We start from the raw sequence: 24133 nt of genomic DNA on the forward strand, positions 1-24133 counted from the left end.
ATGCAAAGAGAAGGTAGTATTATGGAATGAATTTTCTTAGCTCATACACAAAGTAAAAAATTGAAGGCATATATAGAAAAGATTTCTGAACTAATTATGAAAGATAGAATAAGACCACATCAATTTTCAAGAACCGATGTGGGTGAAATCGGAGTACCTCTTATTTAGGCTGGGATTATGTCATTATGGGTGATCAATGAAGAGTGGAAAACAGCATGTAAGCAACAACTTGGGGGAATTAATAACTACTCAAAAAGAAAACTTATACAGCTTATTAAAAAAATAATTGGATTCTGCTATGTGTTGTAAAGAGAACACCAGTTCCAGAGGCACCAACATTTTATACCAATCCAAACAAGATGGAGACAGTAGGATATATATATATATATATATATATATATATATATATATATATATATATATATATATATGTGTGTGTGTGTGTGTGTGTGTGTGTGTGTGTGTGTGTGTACGTGTGTGTGTCAGAGAAAATAAGCAACATAATCAAAGGTCCATATATTTCAGTTCAAAAATCAGAATTGTATGCAGTAAGGTGAAGCAATTGTTTGCAAATTATAATGTAAAACAGATTACTGCTATACCACACAATCACACAGGACAAGCAATTGTAGAAAGAGCCAACCACACCTTAAAAGAGGTATGTATTACAGAAAAAGGAAAAGTAAAACCCCTCTGGTATAGACTAAATAATGCTTTGTTAACTCTAAATTTTCTTAATATTGGTGAAAAGGGAATACAAGCAGTTGAGAAACACTGGGTTATTGAAAACACTGAGGAAGTAGGCCAGTCAATATACTATAAGGATGTGTTGACATTAGAATGGAAACCTGCAATAGTTTTAAGATGAAGACATGGTTATGTTTATGTATCTATCGGAAATGAGAAAATATGGATACCAATAAAACTCATAAAGATTATATATTTGATCAGGGAAAACCTCTAATCAGCTGAGACATGAATGTCTTCATAAAGTAAATAGCCCAAGTGATTCACTCTCACAGACTGTCTCAGTTGCCAATTTCTCGAAAAAAAAAAAAATGCAGGCAAATCAACTTCAAAAGATCCCATGACTGAAGGGGTCGAAATGATTGATCACACAGAACCTAGACAACACATAGACTGGACACACAACACAGAAACTGGACTACAAATGCTACAGCTAGATTTTTCAGACTAACCATATTTTTCTTGGTCCCCCAAACAGGAATTCTTCACCCCAAATCAGTAGAAAGCAAGTATAAGAAGATCATGGTCATGGTGCCTTAAGTTGGGGGAGTGGCTGGGGTTGTTTGATATGTTGATATGGTTGTTACCAGTAGGGTGGTAGGTTGATATTGGTTATGATCAGGGAGGAAACAAAATAAAGCTTAAATCAGGGACTTCGCTCTTCTATTTTTCTTTTTCTCTTATCTTTCTGTCTTATCTAATGATGGGTAAAAGGAGTAAAAGGGAATTATATAACAGTGAATAAATAAATGAAATAAACATTTTTTAAATTAAAAAGTAGAATCTCTTAGTCTTAAATATTTTATTTTGGCATGGGTTAATGTATCTTGATAGAAATTTAAGGTTGTTTTATTTATTTTATCTTGATAGAAATATAAGGTTATTTTGTTTAACTATCATGTATTGATTTTTAAGTATAATTATTGGTAGAAAATTTAAGGTTTTGTTTGACTGTTGTTTGATATATTGTACAAAAGCAGCTTATTTTAAATGTGATATAAAGCTTTATGGTACTTATAAATATTTATATTGTGTGTAGATTGTTAATGTTAGAAAAAATGATTTTTTTGGAGACTCAATTGTATCAGTTGATGCTTTCCTGGAAGCCGTCTTGTGATAGGATGTTTTGCTGAAGCAGACACATGAGAGGACATATGATGTTTTTCTGCAGCAGATGCTTGGGAGGGCCCATGATGTTTAGAAAGACTATAAATATTGCTATGCCTTGCAATGCTTTGAGGGTCTTGCTAGCCATGCAACTCTTCACCAGTCTTTACTGGTCTTTAGTTTGTAGAAACATGCCAGAGAGGTAAACTGGCTGCTTCTTGCCACCTTGTGCCAATTTGATGGAGCCTTGCCATTTTTTCTGTATCCAGCTGCTGGTAGTGATTCCTATTTTGGTGTTTGGTGTTTGGACTGCTAATATCCTGACAGTGAAGACTGGAATCTCCCCCAAAGAACTACTTCTACATAGGTCCACAACCCCCTTTTCCTATTAATCTTCTTTCTCTAGTACTTCTGGCTGGCAGCTTAGAAGGGAGGTTAAAGCATTTAAGAACCCAAATTAAAGTAGGTTTTGAAAAATCTACACCTACACATAGGCTTCAAGATTGCTGTTCTAAGCACTGAGATATCATTGGATCCTTAGTAACTGTTCTGTGTGAATGAGAGCATTGTGTAATATGACATATGTTATATTTAATTATGGTGTAACACAGAAGACAAGGTTGAAATAGGCACCAATCCCCTACTTCCTTTCTCTTCCCTTTATTTATAGTTATTAAGTCCTATATAAGTCTGAGAGACCTTTCCTTGTGAGTTGTTATAAATAGCTCTACTAATGACAGTAAGAAAACTATAATGCATTTGTTATACGAGAGACATTTTAGATGTGTATATGCACCTGTATGTGCACGGGCAGGCATGTGTGTGCATAAGTGTGTGTGAGCATGTGAGTGTGACCATGTGTGTGTGGATGTGTGTGTGTTTATGTGTGATGAGTGTTCTTCACTGTCACTTTGATTGGACTGAGAATCACCCAGAACTCACACTACTTGGCACAGCAGTGATCCATCCTGAACGTAGTCAATCCCACACTGTGGGCTAAGGTTACTGACTGAATAAAATCAGAGTGGGAAGCAAGCTGAGCTCCCATTCATCTCTTTTCCTTACTAGATGCAACATGAGCTATTGCCTCATCTTCTGCTGCCAAGTTCTCCTCACCATAACAATTGTGCTCTCAAACTGGAAGTCAAAACAAAAACCCTCCTCTTTTAAGTTGCTTTTGTTGGATATTTATTATTATTATTGTTATTATTATTATTATTATTATTCAGCAAGGGGAAGTAACTGGTATAGTATTTGACAACCTTTCAAAAACTTTCAGAGAAAATTCTCATTCTCTTTATTTAACTCATCCATTTAATATTTAACGAACACTTACTCAGCTTACGTAACGTTGTTTGAGAGAGCCATGGCCTCAAATAAAATGTACTCTTATGAACAGTGCACTCTTAAGAGGTGTACATCACAGCTCTTAGCACAAGATTAATTTTGTTGTCTCAGTTACATTTCACTGACTGTTACAAAGTGATTTAGGAAAGAGTGAAAGAAAGGATTCTACACCAGCTGTCTGCTCAAGCAGCAAAGGGCACGTGTTTGGTTTCACGCACAGTAGGACTTCAACTCCTGACAGGCATTACAGTCTGGCTGAGCCAGCTTCACTCTGAGAAGCCCTGGGGCTCCGTTGTAGTCTCTGTCCTTTAGTACTGTTGGTTCTCATGGCCCCTTTGGGTGTCACATATCCTGCCTCTCAGACATTTACATTACAATTCATAACAGTAGCGAAATTCCAGTTATGAAGTAGCAATTTTATGGTTGGTGGGAGGTGTGTGTTGGGGTGGGAGGTGTCACCACAACACAAGGAACTGAATTAAAAGGTTGCAGCATTGGGAAGGTTGAGGACCTTTTGATCAAAGTTAGAATCCTGGAAGCAGAGCCTGGGATAGAACACTAGGAAAAGCAGAAGCTGTTCTCACATAACTGCTGACTGATGTTAAATAAATACTGGCCGTGTCCCTGTTGTGCTGGCTGGCTCTACATCAACCTGACGTAAATGAGAGAGGAGAGACCCTCCATTGAGAAAATGCCTCCATATGATGAGGCTAGCGCCAAGCCTGCAGAGCGTTTTCTTTAATTGGTGACTGATGGGGGAGGGGCCATCCCACTGTGGGCGGTGCCACCCCTTCGCTGGTGTGTCTGGGCTCTATAAGAAAGCAGGCTGAGCAAGTCATGGAGTGCGTGCGAGCCAGTAAGCAGCTCCTCTGCACCATCTGCCTTCAGGTTCCCGCCATGTTTGAGTTCCTGTTCTGACTTCCTTTGATAATGAACAATACGGGCAAATAAACCCTTCCTTCCCAGTTTACTTCTGGTCATGGTGTTTCGTCACAGCAATGGAAGCCCTAGCTCGCACACTTGTCAGATGCCAGGTCATATAATAAGTCGAGTAATGTAACGGGACGAATCCTGCCGTTTTTGATCCTGTCACACAAAGCTGGGGTGAGGGGACAAAGGGATTGCATTTATTATCCAAGCCCAACAGTGGCTTTGTCTCTTATATCTGGGATGCAGTCTTCTTAGAGTTGAGCACTTGTGCTGGTGAAAGTCTCAAGAATGCACATGCCTTATTTCTCCGTTGTTGTAGGTCACACCTGTCTTTTGTCTCATTGTTTTGTATCAAACGCATATTCTTAGGTAATTCTTTTATCCTTTGTGCAGGATTTTTTTCCTTAGTAAGAAATTAATTCTACATTTTCAATAATGTATATGGTTCGATGTCTGTTATTGATATATGGATATATTGGGATAGCACCAAGAAAACCCCTTTCTTTGTACCTTTATATATCATCATATAATGTACGCTTTTATTACAGGGAAATCATAATACATGCTTTGAAATCATTTCTGTCTTTCAAATTTTATGAGCTCAACTTGGGTGATGCACACATCAGTTGAGTATTTTCATCTTACTTCATATGATTTGATTTGATAAAATCAATTCCATCTATATGTATGTCTTTTAGAAACATATCTCAGTTTTCCCCAAATGGATGTCTTACATCTGATGTGCAAGAGAAAATTCTGGTAGCACCTCCCCAGGGAAACTGAGCCAGCCCCTGATTATGCTAATAGAAGCAAAGAGGTTTTCTAAGCAAAAGACCCACTGTAAATTATTCATAAACAGGTGTCTCTTTTTTGATGGTTTTAGAGTTTCTACATTTTCCAGGCCAAGGAGTATACATGATACGATATATATACGCTAAGCTGAAGATGTTACGGAGGGGAATGAATGCAACTTGAGAACTAAGTGGAACTTGGAAGCACCCAATGTTTGTATTTGGAATATTTGTCTATGCTGGTTGGGCGGGGCAAGACCAAGGAGCCTACTATCTGACTGGCTTCAATGGTCATTGATTGCAATGGGAAATATTAAATATGAAGGGCGAGTTCCCCATGATTCACTCAGCTACACTCTGCCCTGGCAGGATGGCCATGCACTGGAGAACAACGGTTGGCCTCTTCTAATTTCATGAAGACTCTCTAACTCAGAGCTCCAAAATCTCTCCATCCAGCTCGCTACGTTGATCTTTTCAGCCAGGGCCATTTCCCAAAGGACAGGATGCCTTGCCTCCAGGTCCAGAGTCTGGGATAGGTGAGGTAACGGGCTCCATCAGAGTTCAAGACACTCGGCTTGTATGACCTTTCTTTCACTCCTTTTGCTTCTGCTTCTCTTCTTTTCTGGCCCCTTGGCTGTTCCGTTCTTTCCTCTGCATCTCCATATTGCTCACCCCTGGAGCACCTCCCATTCTGCAGGAGCACTTGTCCCATTGAGCTGTGCATGCTGCAGCTGCAATGATGCATAACATCTGCATTTCATTGTCTGTATCAGCCCTTCAATCATTTGCTGATGTGATGGGCTTTGATAGGCTTGGAATGAATGTTTCTTGTTTATTACTACTGGCAATGATCTAAACCCTATCATTTGAATTAATTACTTCTATTCTGTTATTATATTTTTTTAATTTTATACTCAGTTAATAGAACAGACATAAATTGTGGTTCTCAATTTAAGTCTTTTGTGCTTTCTGAGAACTCTGTGCCTGTCTCCCGGCTGCAGGGTTCTCCGTGGCCCCTGGCTAACCTTTTCCATTAACCCAGGCTCCCTCCTCCTCTTCCAGAGCCTTTTCATTATTCTGCGTCTCTTCATCTTAACAACCAGAATAAAATCATCTCCTTGGCTGCCTGGTGCATTTTGTCTTTGACATTGACCAGACTTCAATTAGAGTTTTGTGTTCACATTTAGTTTTATAATTTAAGAAGGACAGAGAAGAAATGGAGAGTGATTTAATTTGAGAAAGGCAAGTCTGGGGTGGGTGAGACTTTCTTAGGACAGTCCAGATTTGTATCAATTATTGCAGAGCAATTACAGTTGACACGTGGACCTGAGTTCGGTCTGTGCAGATTCGGTTTGAGCTGATCATATCCAGACTTTCTTTTTCTTGTTTCAGTCCCTAAACAATACAGTGTAACACCTATTTACAGAGCATTTCCACTGTACTGGGTATTATATATCATCCAGAGATGCTTTACAATATAGAGAGGATATGTACCACTTCTGTGCCTCTATCATTTTATATATAGCACTTGTAGAATTTGGCATCCTCCTGAGTCCTGGAACTAATCTTTCACAGACACTGAAGGGAACGCTTTAATAGCAGCCCCTTTACCCTCGGTGGCTCCTGGGCTAGATGCAGAATTACATTAGCATCTGATACCACTGTGAGCCTCACACCCCAGCCTGGTCATTAGCCTGAAGCAAGCAGTTGACACATGCTCGTGGATTGGAAATAAAAAGATGCTAACAATCGCCTGTGCTCAGTTAGATGGTCCTGAACCTACTGCTAAGGGAGACCTTACAGGCCCTAGACAATGGAAGTGGTAAGAGCTGTCAGAGGCTTTTTATGCTAACGAGGTAGAACTCTGAACTAAGTACGTGAAAGGGTGGCTCGCATCCCTCGCTTCCTGTCTCAAAGTACAGTGCAGGGGCCTTCAGCACTGTAGGCAGCTAGCCTTGAACTCCGTACCCTCCAGAATCATCAGCCGAAGAACTGTACTCACTCCATACTGTCCACGCTCAGTCCTCAGTGACAGCAAGGCCAAGGGTACCAGAACTGTTTCTGCGCTGTGCTTGAGAAGCTTCTTTAGAAGCTCTGGACCACATGATGCTCAAACAATATGCTCCTAATTGTTTCTGTGAGAGGTGACACGCAGTGAGCGTCTAAGTAGGACAGACAGGGAGTGAAGGCCACAGCTCTGACACATCAGTTAAGAAGGGTGCTGGGCGTATGGCAAAGGGTGAGTGTGTGGAGATGATCAAAGCGTATCCTAGACCTGTATGGAAATGCCATAATGAAGCCCGCTGTCGTGTACCGTGAATATATGCTAATGCTTTAAATGTTAAGGAATGAAAAGGGCGTCGAGAGCGGAGGGTGGTGTGTTGGTATTTCAGAGGTAGAAGATCAATGCTGACTTCAGGTTTCTTTGATGAGAATCTGTAAAAGACTAGCAATCTGGTAGGTTCTACGGTGCATGCAGAAGTGACGTGGGCTACTGGCCCTGGAGGAACATAGACTTTCTGGAGAAATGTTACCCATATACATTACTTTCAGCACGGGACAGACTATTTTGGGAGTGCAGTGGAATGAAAAAAACCAAGGTAAAACTGATTAAAAATGAGTAGCTCTGAAGCCAGATATGTCGACTTGAGGAGCCGCAGCTCTGTTGTTGGCTGAGTGGGGTGAACAGGGCTCAGTGTGAAGGCTGTGGTGATCGCAGCAGAGGCTGGGGGTGGCAGGGAGACGTGCTGAAGTGGCGCCCATGGGATGCTGGGATATACAATCACTGCAGGCCATTTTTTATGTTTCCTGCCAATTGTTAGTGAAGCTGATATTTTCCTACGGAAATAAAAATGTGTATTTGATGGAGAAGTGCTGTCCATTTTCGTAGCAGAATGACTTTATTATATTGCTGGGAAAGCTTGAGAATTGAAAGTTGGAAGACAGCAGTTGGGGGCTATAAATTTTGTATTAATGTGACAACATGGACCGAGATTTATGAGTTCTGATGTAATGCAATCGTTTAAGTAAAAACAATTTACTTTCTTACATATCTCTCAGTGATTTGATCCTGACTTTATATTCTTTTTGTTTTTTTTTTAAGAGAATCTTATTTGTTTTTTCAAGTGATTGTTTAAAGAGGAAGACAGGTAAGGAATGTTGGGATCACAATTGCAGCAGAATGTTAATGTAATAAAATAATTTTTAAAGAGAGTATAAAGTGCCAAGGAAGAGTTTAGCTGGCAATAAATTGGGACAATGACATATTTGGATATAAATGTTTTTAAAGTCCATATTAATTTATCTCTCTCTCTCTCTCTATATATATATATATATTTTCTTTTTTTTTATTCGATATATTTTTATTTATATTTCCAATGGTTTCCCCTTTTCTAGCCCCCCACTCCCCGAAAGTCTCATAAGCCCCCTTCTCCCCCCATCCTCCCACCCACCCCTTCCCACTTCCCCGTTCTGTTTTTGCCCTATACTGCTTCACTGAGTCTTTCCAGAACAAGGGGCCACTCCTCCGTTCTTCTTGTACCTCATTTGATGTGTGGATTATGTTTTGGGTATTCCAGTTTTCTAGGTTAATATCCACTTATTAGTGAGTGCATACCATGATTCATCTTTTGAGTCTGGGTTACCTCACCTAGTATGATGTTCTCTAGCTCCATCCATTTGCCTAAGAATTTCATGAATTTATTGTTTCTAATGGCTGAATAGTACTCCATTGTGTATATATACCACATTTTTTGCATCCACTCTTCTGTTGAGGGATACCTGGGTTCTTTCCAGCTTCTGGCAATTATAAATAGGGCTGCTATGAACATAGTGGAGCATGTATCCTTATTACATGCTGGGGAATCTTTTGGGTATATGCCCAGGAGTGGTATAGCAGGATCTTCTGGAAGTGAGGTGCCCAGTTTTCGAAGGAACTGCCAGACTGATTTCCAGAGTAGTTGTACGAATTTGCAACGCCACCAGCAGTGGAGGAGTGTTCCTCTTTCTCTACATCCTCGCCAACACCTGCTGTCTTCTGAATTTTTAATCTTAGCCATTCTGACTGGTGTAAGGTGAAATCTCAGGGTTGTTTTGATTTGCATTTCCCTAATGACTAATGAAGTTGAGCATTTTTTAAGATGTTTCTCCGCCATCCGAAGTTCTTCAGGTGAGAATTCTTTGTTTAACTCTGTACCCCATTTTTAATAGGGTTGTTAGGTTTTCTGGAGTCTAACTTCTTGAGTTCTTTATATATATTGGATCTTAGCCCTCTATCTGATGTAGGACTGGTGAAGATCTTTTCCCAATTTGTTGGTTGCCGATTTGTCCTTTTGATGGTGTCCTTTGCCTTACAGAAACTTTGTAATTTTATGAGGTCCCATTTGTCAATTCTTGATCTTACAGCATACGCTATTGGTGTTCTGTTCAGAAACTTTCTCCCTGTACCGATGTCCTCAAGGGTCTTCCCCAGTTTCTTTTCTATTAGCTTCAGAGTGTCTGGCTTTATGTGGAGGTCCTTGATCCATTTGGATTTGAGCTTAGTACAAGGAGACAAGGATGGATCAATTCGCATTCTTCTGCATGCTGACCTCCAGTTGAACCAGCACCATTTGTTGAAAAGGCTATCTTTTTTCCATTGGATGTTTTCAGCCCCTTTGTCGAGGATCAAGTGGCCATAGGTGTGTGGGTTCATTTCTGGATCTTCAATCCTGTTCCATTGATCCACCTGCCTGTGACTGTACCAATACCATGCATTTTTTAACACTATTGCTCTGTAGTATTGCTTGAGGTCAGGGATACTGACTACCCCAGAATTTCTTTTGTTGCTGAGAATAGTTTTAGCTATCCTGGGTTTTTTGTTATTCCAGATGAATTTGAGAATTGCTCTTTCTAACTCTGTGAAGAATTGAGTTGGGATTTTGATGGGTATTGCATTGAATCTGTATATTACTTTTGGCAAAATGGCCATTTTAACTATATTGATCCTGCCGACCCATGAGCATGGGAGGTTTTCCCATTTTTTGAGGTCTTCTTCCATCCTTCTTCAGAGTCTTGAAGTTCTTGCCATACAGATCTTTCACATGTTTGGTAAGAGTCACCCCAAGATAATTTATACTGTTTGTGGCTATTGTGAAGGGGGTCATTTCCCTAATTTCTTTCTCAGCCTGCTTATCCTTTGAGTATGAGAAGGCCACTGATTTGCTTGAGTTGATTTTATAACCTGCCACTTTGCTGAAGTTGTTTATCAGCTGTAGGAGTTCTCTAGTGGAGTTTTTTGGGTCCCTTAGGTAGACTATCATGTCATCTGCAAATAATGATAGTTTGACTTCTTCCTTTCCAACTTGTATCCCTTTGAGCTCCTTATGTTGTCTAATTGCCCGAGCTAGTACCTCAAGTACAATATTGAAAAGATAAGGAGAAGGGGGGCAGCCCTGTCTAGTCCCTGATTTTAGTGGGATTGCTTCAAGTTTCTCTCCATTTAGTTTGATGCTGGCTACCAGTTTGCTATATATTGCTTCTACTATGTTTAGGTATGGGCCTTGAATTCCTGTTCTTTCCAAGACTTTAAGCATGAAAGGATGCTGAATTTTGTCAAATGCTTTTTCAGCATCCAATGAAATGACCATGTGGTTTTTTTCTTTGAGTTTGTTTATGTAGTGGATTGCATTGATGGATTTCCGTATATTGAACCAACCCTACATCCCTGGGATAAAGCCTACTTGATCATGGTGGATGATCGTTTTGATGTGTTCTTGGATTCGGTTGGCAAGAATTTTATTGAGTATTTTTGCATCGATGTTCATAAGGGAAATTGGTCTGAAGTTCTCTTTCTTTGTTGGATCTTTGTGTGGTTTTGGTATCAGCATACTTGTGGCTTCATAGAAGGAATTGGGTTGTGTTCCTTCTGTTTCTATTTTGTGGAATAGTTTGAAGAGTATTGGTGTTAGGTCTTCTTTGAAGGTCTGATAGAATTCTGTACTGAAACCATCTGGTCCTGTGCTTTTTTTGCTTGGAAGACTTTCTATGACTCCTTCTATTTCTTTAGGCGTTATGGGACTGTTTAGATGATCTATTTGGTCCTGATTTAATTTTGGTATTTGGTATATGTCAAGGAAATTGTCCATTTCTTCCAGATTTTCCAGTTGTGTTGAGTATAGGCTCTTGTAGTAGGATCTGATGATTTTTTGGATTTCCTCAGTTTCTGTTGTTAAATCCCCCTTTTCATTTCTAAGTTTGTTAATTTGGATACTTTCTCTGTGCCCTTTGGTCAGTCTGGCTAAGGGTTTATCTATCTTGTTGATTTTCTCAAAGAACCAGCTCCTGGATTCGTTGATTTTTTGTACGGTTCTCTTTGTTTCCAGTTGATTGATTTCAGCCCTGAGTTTGATAATTTCCTGACTTCTACTCCTCCTGGGTGAATTGGCTTCTTTTTGTTCCAGAACTTTCAGGTGTGTCGTTAAGCTGCTAGTGTATGCTCTCTCCATTTTCTTTTTGGAGGCATTCAGAGCTATGAGTTTTCCTCTTAGCACTGCTTTCATTGTGTCCCAAAGATTTGGGTATGTTGTGCCTTCATTTTCATTAAATTCTAAAAAGTCTCTGATTTCTTTCTTTATTTCTTCTTTGGCCAAGGTGTCATTGAATAGAGTATTATTTAGCCTCCATATGTATGTGGGCTTTCTGTTGTTTTTGTTGCTATTGAAAACCACTCTTACACCATAGTGATCTGATAGGAGGCATGGGATTAGTTCGATTGTCTTATATTTGTTGAGGTCTGCCTTGTGTCCAATTATATGGTCGATTTTGGAGAAGGTACCATGAGGCGCTGAGAAAAAGGTATATTCTTTTGCTTTAGGGTGAAATGTTCTATAAATATCAGTCAAATCCAATTGGTCCAAAGCTTCAATTAGCTTTACTCTGTCCCTGTTTAGTTTCTGTTTTCCTGATCGGTTCATTGAGGAGAGTTGAGTGTTGAAGTCCCCCACAATTATTGTGTTAGGTGCAATGTGTGCTTTGAGCTTTAGTAAAGTTTCTTTTACAAATGAGGGTGCCCTTGCATTTGGCGCATAGATGTTCAGAATTGAAAGTTCTTCTTGGTGGATTTTTCCTTTGACCAGCAAGAAGTGTCCTTCTGTGTCTCTTTTGATGACTTTAGGTTGAAAGTCAATTTTATCTGATATTAGAATGGCTACTCCTGCTCGTTTCCTGTGACCATTGGCTTGTAAAATTGTCTTCCAGCCTTTTACTCTAAGGTAGCTTTGATCTTTGACACTAAGGTGTGTCTCCTGTATGCAGCAAATTGTAGGGTCCTGTTTCCTTATCCAGTCTGTTAGTCTATGTCTTTTTATTGGGGAATTGAGACCATTGATGTTAAGAGATATTAAGGAATAGTGATTATTACTTCCTGTCATTTTTGATGTTCTTTTTATATTTGAGTGGTTATCTTCTTTTGGGTTTGATGAAGGAAGGTAACTATCTTGCTTTTTCCAGGGTGTAGTTTCCCTCCTTGTATTGGAGTTTTCCTCCTATTATTCTTTGCAGAGCTGGGTTTGTGGAAAGATATTGTGTAAATTTGGTTTTGCCATGGAATATCTTGGTTTCTCCATCTATGGTGAATGAGAGTTTTGCTGGGTATAGTAGTTTTGGCTGACATTTGTGTTCTCTTAGAGTCTGCATGAGATCTGCCCAGGATCTTCTAGCTTTCATTGTCTCTGGTAGGAGGTCTGGTGTGGATTCTGATAGGTCTTCCTTTATATGTCACTTGGCCTTTTTCTCTTACTGCCTTTAATATTCTTTCTTTGTTTAGTGCATTTGGGGTTTTGATTATTATGTGACGGGAGGTATTTCTGCTCATGTCCAGTCTGTTTGAAGTTCTGTAGGCTTCTTGTATATTCATAGGCATCTCTCTCTTTAAGTTAGGAAAGTTTTCTTCCATAATTTTGTTGAAGATATTTGCTGGCCCTTTCAGTTGTAAATCTTCAGTCTCATCTATACCTATAATCCTTAGGTTTGGTCTTCTCATTGTATCCTGGATTTCTTGGATGTTCTGGGATACAAGCTTTTTGCATTTTGCATTTTCTTTGACAGTTGAGTCAATGGTTTCTATGGTATCTTCAGCATCTGAGATTCTTTCTTCCATCTCTTGTATTCTGTTGTTTATATTTGCATCTATGGCCTCTGATTTCTTCTCAAGGTTTTCTATCTCCAAAGTTGTCTCACTTTGTGATTTCTTAGTTGTTTCTACTTCTGTTTTTAGATCCAGGATGGTTTTGCTCAGTTCCATCATTTGTTTGTTTGTGTTTTCCTGTAATTCTTTAAGAGATTTTTGTGTTTCCTCTTTCATGACTTCTGCCTGTTGACGCAAGTTCTCCTGCATTTCTTTAAGTTTTTTTTTTTTTTTGCCTTTCTTCTTTATTGGCTTCTATCTCTACTTTCATTGGAAAAATTCCTTTCCAAACAGTTTCCTCAGACCCAAAAGCATCTGCCTTCTGGAGACACAGTTTGTCCCTTCCAAAGGCATGTGCTGAAGCTGTCAGTGAACCACTGCGTTACAGAACAATGAGTCAAGGCGTGGCTAATCAATTCTCATTATCAAAAGCTAGTCTTCAGACCAGAACAGTTCACAGTTGGCCCCAGGGGCCTGAGAGTTCTCCCAGATTGTCCTTGGAGAGCTGAGGATTTGAGGCCCCAGGGGAGGAGCTGCACATGCGCATCTCTTGGCAGCTCATGTATGTGCCCCTCACAGGCTTGTCTCCTCACACACTCTGACAGGGATGTTATAGTGCCGGTCGTCCTCAGCTATGAGGGTCACCATCGGCCAGTCCTTGGGGGGGGGGGGTCGGTGTGGTAAACTGTGATGAACTCCTCCGTGTTATACTTGGTCAGCCGGTACACCCGGATGCTGTGGCGGACAGCATAGGCGAGCAGGAACATTTCCACCTGTTCAAGGCCACCCATGTATCCCACCTGGTTGAGGTGGTTCCTCAAGAGCTGTTCATGGTCATTTGATGTATCTCGGGCAAACAAGAGCACAGAGAAGAACGGAACGTCCTTTCCCTTCTCCTTGTCATACAGTTCGATGGCTCTGTTTAACATGAGGAACTTCACGGCTTCATAGAGGCTGTACTCCTCCTCTTCGTTAGTGAACAGTTCATCACAAGCTGTCTGCCTCACCTCAGCAGTCCTCATTGCAGCCAGGCTTACCCACTTCTTCCTTAGCAGGGCAAGAGATTCCTTAATTTTTTCAACCAGGTCCTCACTCTTCCCATCAAATTTCAGTCCAAGTTTCCACTGCTTGATCCAGGTATACTTGTTTATCAGCTTTTCTGGTAACAGTATGAGCTCCAGGTCCTGCAGCCAGGGGGGCGGCTCGGCCAGCTGGCTCATGGCCTGGAACCGCGTGGCCCTCAGTGCACAGTAGTTATCACCACGGACTTGGCTTATGGAAGTGAACTTCTGAGAAACTTCCTCGTAGTCCTTTTTCATACATGTGGCTTTCTGAGTATTTCCTCTCCATTCTTTTTTGCTGTGATATCCATTTCAGGAGCCACACTTAACCTGGGTTCTGATATCCCTCTTTCATGTATTAGCAATCCTTTCTCCTTTTCTATTGCACCGGGCCACGCTCCGGGCTGGGGCATGGTTCCCCGACTCATCCATGGCCACACCGGGCCCTGCCATCCAGCTGTCTGGAGCTGTGGCTGTGCAGCCCCGCACACCGCGAGGTCCGCAGAGCGCTTCCATCTATATATATCTTTTAAAATTCACCTTTATACCAAGAATATGTCAGTGTTTGGTCAAGCACTGTAATGAAGTTTCAGAATATGACATGGTGTATTCCACAGAGCAAGGAATATCACCAATTTGCAGAGACCAAGTTATCTGGACATTTTTCTAGAAAACTAAAGTGACTTCAGTTGCACAAGGTCCTAAGAGTGTTGCCAAGACTACTTCATGATGGAAGGCCATCCTTTGACTCACAGAATGTCACAAGAAAAGAGAAAACGTATTGTATTTTGGTCCATCCACAATTGCGTAGGCTTTCATCTTTGCTTCTAAAATTCCTACACGGACATCCTCAAACCCATCAAGCTGTTGAGCATAGCAGCGACTAGAGTCCAGTGTCACATAGCATTCTGATGATGAACACGATGATCCCAACATTTCTGAAACATTATCAGTGGCCTAAGAAGTGAGACAGACTGCTACGTCACGACGGACTACTGGGTACAGGATGACTGGCTCAAAGAACAGATGTCCTGACTCTAATTGTGAAGGGCAGCGTTTTCCACAGAGCCCCAAGCCCTGAGATGGTTAAGCTGGAAGGTTGGGTAGCCTTGTGACCTACCTATTAACTTAGAGAGTGGGTTTTAAAGAATAGCACAGAATAAAATGGAAGACTCCTCCAATTGCCAGTCTTGTGCACTGTCACCATTATTACATCAGGATCACGATTAATGAAACAACTCTGTTAGGGGGGTGGGGCTCAGTGCTGCATATGCATGGGGGTCAGTGATGGTGCTGATGGGTGCTGACGGGGGTTACATTCAGCACCCATGAGCGATGTTCAGTGGGCATAGAGGCTGCCTGGTACCCCGATATTTGGGAGGAGAGACTCCAGGCACCTAGAACAAGCTGGCTAGCTGGGCTTTGGGAAACAAGAGGCTCCAGTTCCAGTAGAAGACACTATATCAGTAAACAAAACACAGAATGAAGCAGGCATGTGACACCAACCTCTGGCCTGGACACATGTGCACAGTGTGTCCCTCCCACAGTCACATACACACACATGAACATGTATCACACATACTCAGAACAAAACCTGATGGCTCGTCACTGCATGCGAAAAGTTGGTTCCTAGCCCCCTCTTGCCTCAGAACCTGAGCTACTTTATAAGCTCACAGACCCCCCGCCCACCCATTTCTCCCTTTGGCAGTGCTGCGATATGGTCGGGGCAGGAGACATTTGAGGTCCCTCCTTGTGACTCTGATGTGTTATCAGAGTTAAGGAGGTGCAGGAAAGTTCCTTATTCCCAGGCCTCTGTCTTTTCTTCCTTGGAATTTAGAAAGGGATAATACCTATTAAAACCAGCCTAACCTATCTACTAGCATCGTTGGTAAGTTTTCGAGTAGTACACAGAGGAGTTTGCCATGCCTCTGAGGATTCACTGGCATTTCACATCAGTCCCTATCTGGCCTGATACTTAGTCTTTTATTATTAATTACTACTGCTTACTTTCTCACTAACTTTAAGTTTGTGTTGCAGTGAAATATAATTCCCTGTTTTTTACATTGCTTTTCTTCCTCCTGGTATAATAAGACTTAACAGATAATCTTTATTTTACATAAATTGAACCAAATAATGAAAACAGTCTAATTATCTAATGAGACTATTATAACCTTGATACTTAAGGGGATAATAACAATGCCAGGAATGAAGTCATAGGGCAATTCCACAAAAAAATATAGATGTGAAATCTTAATGAGTACTATCTAATTGAATAAAGTGCACATTAAAAGACCTGGAATGGAGTAGGGGCTAGTCCAAGGATTTAATAGTCTAGCACAGACAACCTATGTCAGTTGTCCTAGTCTGGTTTTTGTTGCTGTACCAAAAATATCTGATGCTAATTACTTATGAAGAAAAGATTGTTCTGGATCATAGTTCTGATCCAAGATTAACCACTTGCATCCAACGATGGGCCTATGGCAACGCCCTGAGATGATGCTGATATCCTGTGACAAGAAACAAACACACTCATATCCACTTACCTTCTTCCCACTCTTGTTTTGCTTTTAATTTTTTATGGGACTGTGGACTAAAGCCAGAGCTGTGCACATGCTAGGCAAGGGCTCTACAACTGAGCCTTACCTCAGACCTTCCTTTTACTTCATAGAAAGCCACCAGAACACACAGGATTCCTAACACTCTTGTGGCTCTCCCTAATATTAATCCCCTCCTATAGGTTGGATCATTAAATACTGCAGTCAGTCAGGTTCAATCTCATCATTTAAATACCTCCCAGTGGGGATTAAACTCAGCGCTTTAATTCTTAGTGAACACTGAATATCTGAATCATAGGTAGATGTGTCGAATTAGGAGACGGTATAGAAAATTTTCATGCTACCTTGCAAGACAATGGGAAAGTATAAACAAAAGTTCAGTGTCTCTGTTTTTCTTTCTCTCTTTTCACACACATAAACAGACATAGAAAGGCATAATTACACACACACATATATATATATGTATATATATATATATATACCCCACACATAAACACATAATCATATACACGTACAACACACACATAAACATACACATATAGAAACACACATATCACATACACACAAACACACACATCAACTCATAATCACATACATATACATCACACATACATAAGCACACACATACATAAAAACATATCACACACATTAACACACTCACAAACTCATAATCACACAAATTACATGCACATAATCATTCACATACATACATAAAAATACACATACATACAATACACACGTAAACACACTTCCCCCCACATAAATACGCACAACATAAACACACACATAAATACCACAAACAGAGGCCCTCAATTTCATAAATGCAAGAGGATTTAGGAAGAAAAGCTCCTTAGCTTGATATAGGGTATCTATCACAAGAGCCCTCTTCTTTGAGAGGAAGCTTCAGATTTAGTGAAGAAATGTAAACCTACTTTAATATTAAATACTCTTGATGTTCATTTTTATCTTATTTAATGTCAAGAATATTTTAAATCATCCTGCAGTTTAATATATATCAGCAAAATTTCCTGGAAAAAAATGTTATGCGAATTGGGAAAATGAGGAGACCTTGTCAGAAACAGCAAGCTATTCTATGCACACTCCAGGAGAATGCAGAGAGAGCCTAACAGAGGTCATAGGTTCCCCTAGGATGTTTCAGCACGGGTCTGATGAGATGAAGATACAGCCTGTGTTCAAGAATGGAAGTGCACAGTGTTGTGTAGACATCAGTGTCCCCCACACAAGAATCCATACGGTAATGTGATCTGAAGAGGAGCAGACAGGATTATCAGCTTCCATTCACTTTCTGTGTCATCTGGTGTTAGCATTCTGACTAAGCTCTACCCCACAATTACCTGGCAACAGCCAGGTATGCCCCACCCCATGGTTGCTGGCAACAGCCAGGTAGGCCTGTCCCACTGTAAGAAGGGCTGCTTGCTTCCTCCTCCCTCTCTTCCGCTCTCTTGCCCCCTTGTTCCCTGTCTCTCCCCATTCCCTTCCCTCCTCTCTCCACGTGTAGTGATGGCCAGCCTCTACTTCTCTACTCTCTCCCTCTTTCTGCCTCTACTACTCTCTTAACTCCCCTCCCCATGCCCCAAATAAACCCTATTCTATGCTATATCCATGTGTGGCTGGTCCCTCAGAGGGACGGGATGCCTCGGCATGGTCCCACTGAGGCAAGCCCTTCCCCCCACACCTCACCACACCCCATAGAACATATTCATGTGCCTATTTCTCTTTTTATAATCACAAAATATACCACACTTCATCGTTTTTACGAACTGTATGAGGCAGCAGACAAATGAAATGGATTTGAAGGTTGGTGGTGGGAGTTTGCCTGGCTCCCCACCAACTCCTGCATCAGGGAGTTCTAGCACTTTCCAGCATTAAGCCTCCTTGCCTCACTTAGGCAACAGGAGGCATTCTTAAGAGTTTTAAGTTTGTGACATGAGTCTAATAACATCTACTGCACCGACATCAGGACTGCCTCCCATGCCCACAACCAAAAAATAGCTGGCCTATTTATTGTCTCTGTTGCTGTGAGAAATGTGGCAACCAAAATCAAGTTAGGGAGGAAAGGGTTTAATAGGTCACCACCCACACCATCAGGGGAAGCCAGGTACGATTCTGGAGGCAGAAACTGAAACAGAAGCCATAGAGGGATACTGCTCACTGGCTTGCTCTTCATAGCTTGCTCAGACAGCTTTCTTATACACTAAGAACCACTTGCCCATATCCACCATTACTCAAGAAAATTCCCCACAGATAAATCTACAGGCCAGTCTGATGGAGGTAATTCCACAGATAAGGGTCCCTGGGTGACTAATTTGTGTCAAGGCAACGAAACCTGACCAGTGTACCAGCTTTCTGGCTGAGCCTTCTTGGGTCAATAATTCTCAGAATAGTTCAGAGGAGGTATGCCCATAGAGATTCAACAGAATCAAAACATCACTTCCATATAAACTTTCTGCATATACACAATGGATTCTGAACTTTATGTCTATATCTATATTATCCTATTTTATTTACTAGAATGAATACATCCTTCTTGTTATAAGTGATACACAATCAATGAAGCACCATCTCACATTTTCTTGCAGAACTCCATCCATTCTGTGTCTCACAGAAGACAGTCACAGTATATGGGGCTTCCTAGATTTTTTTTCTTTCTTCTTCTGATTCAGATTCAGAATTATTCCTATAATATGTATTGAAATCACCTCATTTATTTTCCCCTTCGCTTCTCAAGAAAATAAAAAAACGAAAGCTCTCAATCACACAAGTATGTGAGTTTCTATAAATTCCGAAACACATTTCCTGCTAAAGGGCAGACTGGCTTCAGGGTCACCGGCAGTGCTAACACACATTAGCTTAGAGCCGAGGTCTATTCTGTTGGGCTTCCTGGGCAGCTAGTCTAGCCTGTTGACATGTTTCAGGTCAGGAAAAGACTCTCGAAAACAACACAAACAAACCAAAGATGGAGAAGTCCAAAGGAACAACAGCCAAGCTTGTCCTCCAGTTGACAGCATCTCACATGCACATGCATGCATGCACTCTAACACACACACACACACACACAGACACACACACACACAGACACACACACACATACATACACAAGTGTATGCATGCGCCTGAATATGCATGCACATACACCTACACAGAAAATAAATACAAACTAACTCATTAAAATATAAATAAAAGAACTGATTGATAGGAAGGACCACGCTCTACCATGGGGCATCTCCAATGTTCCCTTGCAGTGGCTGGTGGCTCTTCCTTCTGCACTGTGGCTATATAGCTCCTGACTCTACCTGTGTGCCCTCAGCTTCCCCCTGTTACTCTAAGAAGGATCTACTCATATAAGTGAGGATGTCTATCTCATCTCTGGACCCACAGTTCAATTCTGACCATCTGTAAATATTCTTTTGCATGTAAGTAAGGTTCTAGAGACAATGGTGTGGTGTATTAATTCACAATTCGACCCACTGTGGTGAACTGGTACTTTCTTTTCCTCAGAGTGAACACAGATGCATCCTGGCTTTAGAAGTACTTTTAGGTTCTTGAACACGAGGGTCAGGTTCTTGAACATGGGGGTCAGGTGGGAAGATTCTTAGTATACCTTTCACCGGCAGCCTGTGGAGTTTACCAAGGGGACCTCAACCTTCCACTGGTTTGCTATCCTGTGGTGACAGAGAAATCAAGGTTCTATTGGTTTCAGATGAGCAGAGCTTGCCCCATAGCTGCTGGTCAGAGTTGTTGGGAGGACAGCCAAATGAACTGACAAGGCTGAGGCGGTGAGGTTGGGCTTCAATGAGATTCTTGTCCTTCAGGGCTAGAGCAGAGCAACCAGGGCTCTGCTGAAGTGACACAGACACAACCCAGCCCTACCTCTCAGAGGATCCCAGCAATCAGAGCCCTTCCACAATGCCTGCTTCATGCAGAAAACAAATCTGATGGTAAGAGACAAAAGCAAAATAGGGCCATGAAATATCAAGCAGGGTAGAGTCCATTTGTGATTTAATTTAATATTATGAAGCAATGATTCTGACTAAATGACTTTGACCCAAGTGTGGATGCTAAGAAGAACCAAGGTGCCCCTGTTCGAGCATCTCCATGGAATCAAAGGATCCCGGGGGACTTCAGTGCTCAAAGCCATGTTTGCTTTGTTTGCAATTATAGTTATTTTTGGGATGTGTTTCTGCTTTGACAAATTTATCCCAAAAGAACGTTGAATTTTTGAGGTAGAGAATAGCATAAAAGGCTATATATCACAAGACGGTACTCCATACCAGGCAGATGTCTTTCCTATTTATCGATGCTGTTTGTCAGCTTTTTTAAGAAAGAAAGAAAGTTGTGTGCAAGTTTTTTCCTTTCTTCTTTTTAATGAGCAATCTGCTCAGGACTGGCAAACACAAAGAGAATTAACTTAAACAGATAATTTATGTTTAGCAGGTGCACTCTCTTTCTCTTGTGCTAGGTGTACTTGTGCTATACCTCAGTCAAAATGAGCTTGTCTCATTTTTTGTCTGTGTGGATTTCCAAAATTCAGAGTCTGTCTGTGTGGATTTCCAAAATCAAACATGGTATTTTCTGATGGAGACAGGGGAGAGAATCCGTGTGAGAATTAACCCCGGGCCACAGTAAGGTTTCAAGATGGCAGTCTAAGATGGCTGTCAGTGCCACCTGCCTCTGTGCTAAGAGAAAGCCAGAGCATGTGGGACTTGGGAAAGGAATCTAAGGAATACTTGACTTGTGCACTTTCCAGAGCAAGAGCAGAAAGGTCCTTGGGAAGCCTAGCCTGTTGAGAGAGGCTGAATATGGGACAGGGGTTTCTGACTTTTCCTTCTAGGGATGGCTTTGACGGATGAGGAGGGTGAGGGGTGCAGACCTTTGACAAAGCAAGCTCTGTGGGCTGCAGTTACAGCACACCAGAGTCCCTTCAGTTTGTGATCAGAACTGAAGCATAAATCATGGGTCCTGATTTTGATCCAGGGCTCTAAGCCACTGACAGCACACCTTTGGAGGACACACACCTTTGCTCCTCACCTGTCTTTATGTTAAGCATTTAGTTCTGTTCTGTGTTGTGAGGTGATTAGCATTCAAGCTGGAGATGGTGTGTAGGTCATAATTTCTTTTCTTCTTTAAAAAAGGAATTATTTTATTATTCATTGGTGTGTGTGTGTGTGTGTGTGTGTGTGTGTGCGCGTGCGCGCGCATAAGACTGCATCCACAGGGATCAGTACATGGTGTTATGATGCTGGAGTTACAGGTAGCTCTGAGCTGTCCAACTTGGATCCAAACTCTTGTCCTCTTTCCACAAGTGCTCTTGACCACCGAACCGTCGCCTCTGCAGCCCCTGTACTGTCTTCTTACGGCAATACTGTCACTATTTCACTATTACTTTCCCAGATGCCTGGGAAAGGCCACATACTAAGTGCTTTCAGTGTGAGCCCCATCCAATCTACTTACATGCACTCACTTTATGTTGCTTTGATGAAATTTCATTGACTTGTGTATCATTTCCATGTCTCACAAGTTCTATTCTTAAGTTAACGATCTTTTGATAATGTAAAATACACTCTTTGCCCACAGGCTAGATGAAAATAAGGTGTTGGCCATGTTTGGCCACAGGACCTTAATTTGCTGGCCTCTAATGGATTTGTAGGGAAACAAGTGTAGTATTTAAAGACATGCAGTAGCAATGCAGGGAATAAAAGTAGAAGGTAGTAATAATGACTGTGTTTATTGAAATTGATTGCATAAACAGGCAAAAGTTAGCTTCTGATGAGAGACTCAGGTAACGCTAAGAGAACTAGGCAATTCTGTCAGCCCTCTTATCAATGAATCTTGTGTGTGCAAGTACCCATATACACATATATGTATGTATATACATATGTATGGATATGTACATACATGTAAGACCAAAGGTTGTGTGTCCTGCATTATAGCACTCTGTTAATTTTTGAGACAGGGGCTCTCACTAAAGCTGGTGCTCACTCGCTGGCTAGCCAGTGAGCTCTGGAATTCTCCTGTCTCAACCTCACTGACACTGTAGTTACAGACGTACACTACCATCCCTCTCATTTTTAATATGAATCCTAGGTATTCAATCACAGTTCTCCATACTTAAATGACAGCCACTTTATTGGCCAAACCGTCTTCCCCCGGCCCGCCTCTAACTTCTTTAACCTGAGTTTTTCCCATCGAAAACAACAGAAATGAATTTTAAAACCTCTATGATAATTTTAGCCATGGAGACCTCCCAGGTTTTGTTTGTAACGTTTCCATTTCCCTCTTTTTAAAACATTGCTTATTGTTTCTCTTTTGTAACTCACAATTACAAGAGGCAGGATGGTAAGTCAAGAGGCTACTGCTGCAGCAGACAGCGAGCCTGGCTGTGAGGCACCCGTGCTTGTGGAGAAGCCCAGCCCGCCAATGAGCTATAGCTATTCTCATTGAGCATGAATTCTGAAAAAGTGAAGAAATATAAAATCAAAGTCAAACATAAATTATGCAGCAGGGAAGGCCAATTACAAGGAGGACAGAAATATTGGCTGTTCAGCCTGCCGTGTGCTGTCATCAAAAGCGCTTGTGGGGCTGGGCCCTCGCAGCAGGTCCCGGATGTCTACTGATTCAGACTTTGATGGTGGGTGAGCTGTGTGCTAGAGCATGATATAATTACAGTTGCACTTTTTTGGGGGGGAGATCTTTCTACCCAGCATTCATAGGCTCTGTAAATGGCATAATAAATGGTCTATAAATAATAATGTGGAGCTCACTGGGATTGAACCACATTTTCACAGATTTCTAAAGTAGATCATGATGCAAAAGAGAGCGGATGAAACTGTAAGGGAGAAGGCACGTGTTTGAAGAGCTCTCGTGCGACCTGTGATAGAGGTAGAAGCCCAACAAGATGCCAGCATCAGCATCAAATTCCCTTAAGGCAACTGTTGCTGGTGCCATGGGGATATGCCCCAGGCCTGATGTGACACCCAGAGGACCTTGCTACACACTTAGAATCACAACTCTCTCTCAGTCCACTCTGGTCACCTTTGTCCTCTCCCTCTCTCATTCTGCTTGGTCACCACACCCTATGGGTCCTCCCTTGGAAAGAACACCCCATCGTTTCTCTGGATTTCCTCTTCCTGCTGGCCAAGCCCCTGTCTTGTTCTCAGGGCAGACCACAGTGCAGCCTGGAAGGGAGCCCCTGGAGGTTCTTAGAATGCCAAGACTCAAGGCAGATCTTAAAGGGGTTTTGCCCAGGATGCCCAGCTGCCTGGAGAAGATAAAATACAAAGCTGACTTGAGCTTACAGATTGATATCAGCCTATTTTACAAATCTCCTTTCTTCATTTTTAAATCAACTGACCCATAAAGACATAATGAGAGTTTCATTGTGTTCAAAGAAAACTAAGGAAGGTGCTATCT

The 24133-nt window shown here is 41.4% G+C and overlaps 1 protein-coding gene and 1 pseudogene across 1 annotated transcript in view; both read right to left on the minus strand.

The window, feature by feature from the left end:
* Positions 1-24133, minus strand: part of Prkn (parkin RBR E3 ubiquitin protein ligase) — a 1193927-nt gene that overhangs the window by 467158 nt on the left and 702636 nt on the right. The window lies entirely within an intron of this gene.
* LOC127674220 (ubiquitin thioesterase otulin-like) lies at positions 13640-14560 on the minus strand (annotated as a pseudogene).

Source organism: Apodemus sylvaticus, chromosome 23 (assembly GCF_947179515.1).
Source record: "Apodemus sylvaticus chromosome 23, mApoSyl1.1, whole genome shotgun sequence".
NCBI lineage: Eukaryota > Metazoa > Chordata > Mammalia > Rodentia > Muridae > Apodemus > Apodemus sylvaticus.